The 5,511-nt window shown below is 40.8% G+C and overlaps 1 non-coding gene across 1 annotated transcript; it reads right to left on the bottom strand.

The window, feature by feature from the left end:
- Nucleotides 1-3,782: 3,782 nt before the first annotated feature.
- Nucleotides 3,783-3,889, bottom strand: LOC121226253 (small nucleolar RNA R71). Its single transcript, XR_005924109.1, has one exon. It is a non-coding gene; the product is annotated as a small nucleolar RNA R71 (small nucleolar RNA).
- Nucleotides 3,890-5,511: the final 1,622 nt, after the last annotated feature.

Here is a 5,511-nt window from a genome sequence, read left to right as displayed (position 1 = left end):
CGCTTGCTACATCCAGTGAAGATACCGATGTAGAAATGGGAGCGAGTGACGATGGACTTCCTTAATGGGTTTCCTTTATCTCCCACTAAGAAAGATTCTATTTGGGTCATTGTGGATCGATTGACCAAGTCGGCACATTTCATTCCGGGAGGACGAACTTCTCCATACAAAAGCTAGCTAAGGTCTTCATCTCTGAGATAGTAAGACTACATAGGGTTCCAGTGTCCATTATCTCTGATAGGGATCCTCGGTTTACTTCTCGATTTTGGCAGAAACTTCATGAGGCTTTGGGTTCTCGTCTGCATTTCAGTACTGCTTTTCATCCTCAGACAGATGGTCAGTCGAAAAGGGCGATCTAGGTACTGGAGAATATGTTGAGGGGATGTGTTATGGATTTTCGAGGTAGTTGGGAGGAGTACTTGCCTTGGTCAAGTTTGCTTACAATAACAGCTATCAGTCTAGTATTCAAATGGCATCGTATGAGGCACTTTATAGTCGTAAGTGTCGCACTCCTTTGTGCTAGACTGAGTTGGGTGAGCGACGTATTTTGGGTCCGGAGTTGATTTCAGAGACTGAGGATAAGGTTTGGTTGATTCGAGAACATCTGAAAGCAGCTTCTAATAGACAGAAGTCTTATGCTAATTTGAGGAGGAAGGACATTAAGTATTTTGTGAGGGACTTGATCTTTCTTAAATTTTCTCCATGAAAGAAAGTTCTGAGGTTCGGACGCAAGGGTAAGCTGAGTCCTCGATTATTGGGTCATACTGGATTCTGTAGCGAGTTGGGCCAGTCACGTATCAGTTGGAGTTACCTTCAGAGTTAGATAGTATTCACGATGTTTTTCATGTCTCGATGTTGAGATGTTACCGCTCTGATCCCACGCACATTGTGCCTGTGCAAGAGATTGATGTTAGACCAGATCTTCGTTCAACGAGAAGCCAGTTCAGATTTTGGATCATGACATTAAGGTTCTGTGTAGGAAATCTATTCTTTTGGTAAAGGTGCTGTGGCGGAATCATAACACTAACAAGGCTACTTAGGAGCCAGAGGATTCGATGCGACAGTAGTATCCTCACCTTTCTGATCAGGTAAAAATTCGAGGATGAATTTTCTTTAAGGGGGTAAAGTTGTAACGCCCTAAATTTCTATAATTTCAGTTTTTGGGATTGTTGAGCTTGGAAATATCGGGACTTTTTTTTTGAATCATTTTGGCATAAAATATATGTGGTTTAAGAGGTTATGTGCTCTGGGGTGTGTTTGGGAGGTCCCAAGTTCGAGCCTTAACTTGGGCTAAGTTTTGGTTTCTATCTGAATTAAGCCTGACTTTTAGTTGATGGAATCATAAGATTTTATTGGTAGGAACTTAACAGAATGGGCCTACTGGTCTAGTGGTTAAGTGGCAAGGGATTATGCCTAAGATCCCGAGTTTGAGTCGTGAGTGTGGCATTAATTTTGCTGATCAGCCGTGCAGACGTTTGAGTTAGACTAAAACACTAAAGGGGGAGGTAGGGTTTATGAGATGTTTGCCTAACCTGTTTTCTTTTTGGCTCTCTCTGCCATTTTCTTTTCTTTCCCAAACCCCCTTGCTGCCCAAATTTTATTCCTTTTACCCCTCTCCTCAGTTTTCTTTTCTTCGATTAGTTTTTGCGTATCGCTAGTAGTTCCATCGGCTCGGTAAGTATAGTTTTGTTAGATTTGAGGTTTCTCTTGGAGATTGTTTAAGAGAAATTTAAATTGTTGTTTAGAGGGCACCCGACGTTCTTTGGATCGCTAAACGGGGTTCTAAATAGCGAGTAATCACCGTCATTCGTTGAAGGTAAATAGATTTTTTATTTCGGGATTTATCTATTCTAAACTATTCAAATCAAGAGACTGAAATTTTGGCTTACGATTGTCAATAATAAGTTCTGGAGTGTTCGGGTTTGCATTAGGCTTCAAACAAAACCCAGTTTGTACTCTGTTTACGTAGAAAATGAGTTTTGGCGAAAGCCGAAAAGCTATCTTTCAATGCCACACGGGCGTGTAGACTGCCAATGTAGTAGTCTGTGTTACAATACACGGGGGTGTGACTGATGAGCCAGGCCATGCGCGTGCCACACGGGCATGATAGACACTGGAATGTGCGGCTGGCTAGGCAGTGTGCGAGGCACAGGCTAGACCAATTGGTTTGTATGGGCCACACGAGCGTGTGGGCCCACACGAGTGAACCACACGGGCGTGTAGGAATCTAGGCCAGGCCGTGAGATCCACACGGGCAAGGCCAAATTGGGCTGTGTGAGCCACACGGGCATGTGGGCTCGCACGAGCAGGCCACATGGGTGTGTGAGTCAGTAATCTGATTTGTTCTAGAAGGTTGCATGGGTCGTCCTAGTCGACTGTGATCTATTAAAGGGGTCGGTAAGCTTACTTAGGCCCTATTCTGTGACATGATATTGAGATGTATGCTAGCATGTTATACTTAGCATGGGTATAATTGTTGATCTGATCTGAGTGTAGTACGCATAATCTGTTTACTATTTGAAAGCATGCCATGACATTATTTATGTTGCATTGCATTGGGTTGGGTTTGATATTGAAGAGAAGGAAGACTGAAAGGCTCTGTATCCACTATCTGGCAGCTTCACTGCAATTATTGATATGTGTCGTCTTACGGTACCTCTTGGTGTGTAGGGTTGGATAGGTTGATTTTATCCCCATGTTTGGTGTACAGGACTGGGTGGGTCGATCTTATCCCCACATGGTGTGTTGGGTTTGACGGAGATGGTGTACAGGGTTGGTGGGCATTACTGTTCTGATTGATATGCATGTATGTCTGTATGGGCTAAGGCCCGAATGTATCTGATACTGTTCTAAGTAGGCTAAGGCCTGCACTGATTCTGTTAAGAGTTTTGACTCGATTATGACTGCTATCCATTTACATGCATGCTTTAGTGTGGGGATGTACACACTAAGTTTGCGAAAACTCACTCCTTATTTTATTTGTCTGTCAAGTACTCCCCAATAGTAGGCAGATCGGTGCAGCGAAGGGCTCGACGGTGACCACTGCACATACACTCTGGTTTTAAAGGTTTTTAATACTTTTATTATTTAATTTTCTAGAGTTAAGGGTAATTATGTAATTTCTGGTTTCAGACTATTTGGTTTAAGTTCGGAATCTTGAAATCCTATTCATGGATTTTGAATTGCAACTTTATTTGTTCTTAAGCTTCCGCGATCTAAGAAACATTTTCAAGCAAATTAATCAATATTTATGTTCTCTGAGTTAAGTAAAAGGTGGTAACTGGAACGATTTTTGGGTAAATACTGTTTTAAATACATTCTCATGTGACTTGGCCAGGTTCGGCCATATCGTCTAAGCCGGGTTTGACGTGTTACACCTGTAGTTACTGCAAATCTTGTTAATCAGAATCCTGCTCCTCGTACTATGTATGATTATGCTAAGCCTACTTTAATAGGAACTGAATCGAGTATTGTTTGACCTGCTGTCACTGCAAATAATTTTGAACTGAAACCTAACACTATTAATGATACAACAGTTTGTTCAGTTTGATGGTTTGCAGGACGAGGATCCCTATACGCATTTAGGAAACTTTTTGGAATTCTACGATACGTTTAAAATAAATGGCATTTCTGACGATGTCATTCGCCTTTGGTTGTTTCCCTTTTCATTAAGTAATAAGGCTAAACAGTGGTTGAACTCATTTCCACGAGGGTCAATCACTACTTGGGAACAAATGATCAAAAAACTTTTACTTAAATATTTTTTGCCGGCTAAAAAGGCTAAATTGAGGAATGATATCTCTTCTTTTGTACAGATGGATTTAGAAATACTATATGATGCATGGGAGAGATACAAGGATTTATTGAGAAGGTGCCCTCACCATGGATTACCTTTATGACTATAGGTTAAAACTTTCCACAATGGTTTGAACCCCTCAACTAGACAGATGATCGATGTAGCGGCCGGTGGAACCATAAATAACAAAACACCTAAGGAGGCTTATGAGTTCATTGAAGAGATTTCACTGAAAAATTATCAGTGGCAAGTTATGAGAACAAAGCCAACGAAATTAGCCGGTGTTTTCAACCTAGATGCAGTCACCATGTTATCAAACAGGTAGAACTCTTGAATAAAAAGATTGACGGTCTATGTAGTTCTACACAGGTACACCCGGTGATGCAGTGTGACACGAGTGGAGATAGAATGGGCAATCCAGAATATTTTCCCTTCAGCCCCAACATAGAGAATGAGTAAATAAATTATATGAGTAATAATCCTCACCCGCAAAATAATCTTTACAGTAACACGTACAATGCAAGTTGGTGGAACCATCCAAACTTCTCATGGGGAGGCCAAGGAAATTAGAGACCAACACCACCTCCAGGCTTCCAACAACAACCTTACCAGCAAAAGAAAAAGCCGAACCTTGAAGAGATGATGACGAAGTTTATTTCAGTGGTGAAAACCCGTTTTCAAAACACTGAAATTGCACTTTAAAATAAAAAAGCATTGATTCAAGGGCTCGAGAATCAAATAGGACAGCTGGCTAAGATGATTTCAGAGAGACCACAAGGGAGCTTGCCTAGTAACACTGAACCCAACCCAAAAGAGCATGTGAAAGTAGTTACCCTAAGGAGTAGGAAAGTGTTAACTGAATCGGAAAAGAAGCTGCCACAAGAAGCTGACAGGAAAGAGGATGGGGAGGTAAGACCCAAAATTAGTAAAAAACCGGTGCTGAGGGAATATAAACCACCAATCCCATATCCAACAAAGTTGAAGAAAGACCGTATGGATGCACAATTCAGTAAATTTCTTGAACTTTTTAAACTGTTGCATATTAACTTACCTTTTGTTGAAGCTATCTCACTGATGCCTATATATGCAAATTTTTTGAAGAAATTTCTAACAAATAAAAGGAAGTTTAAACAGTTGTCTACAGTAGAACTCAACGAGAAGTGCTCGGCCATACTCCAAAATAAACTACCAACCAAACTAAAAGATCCAGGAAGTTTCACTAGTCCCTACTTAATTGGTAGTTTAAACGTTAAGAAGACACTAGCTGATTTAGGCGCTAGCATTAATTTGACATCTTACAAAATGTTCAAGCAACTTGGCCTTGGGGACCCAAAACCTACTAATGTAACGCCCCAATTTTTGAGTTTTCTATGTTTCTGTGATTTTTAAAATTTGTGTGTGTTCTGGTTGGTTAATATATATATTTTAGTTGGTTAGTGGGCCTTTGGAAGGCCCAAAATTAAGTTAAATCCGTGTTTGTCTTCGGAATTTTAATTTTATGAACAGGTGATGCAATTGGCGTTTGGGCTTTTACGAGTAAAAGGGTAAAAGATGACACAAAAAGGAGTGTGGTGTAGTAGCAAGGTGGCGCCACTTAGGGGACAAGGAAGTGACGCCATAGAGGAAGCAAGGGGTCCAAGGTTCAAGTCTTGGCTCTTGCAATATATTTTGGTTTTTCTTTTCAATAAATCTGGAAGCAAGTAGGTGCGCTTTAA

Source organism: Gossypium hirsutum, chromosome A03 (genome assembly GCF_007990345.1).
Source record: "Gossypium hirsutum isolate 1008001.06 chromosome A03, Gossypium_hirsutum_v2.1, whole genome shotgun sequence".
Taxonomy (NCBI): domain Eukaryota; kingdom Viridiplantae; phylum Streptophyta; class Magnoliopsida; order Malvales; family Malvaceae; genus Gossypium; species Gossypium hirsutum.
Note: the sequence above shows the minus strand (reverse complement) of the source record. Positions and strands in the feature narration are given on the sequence as shown.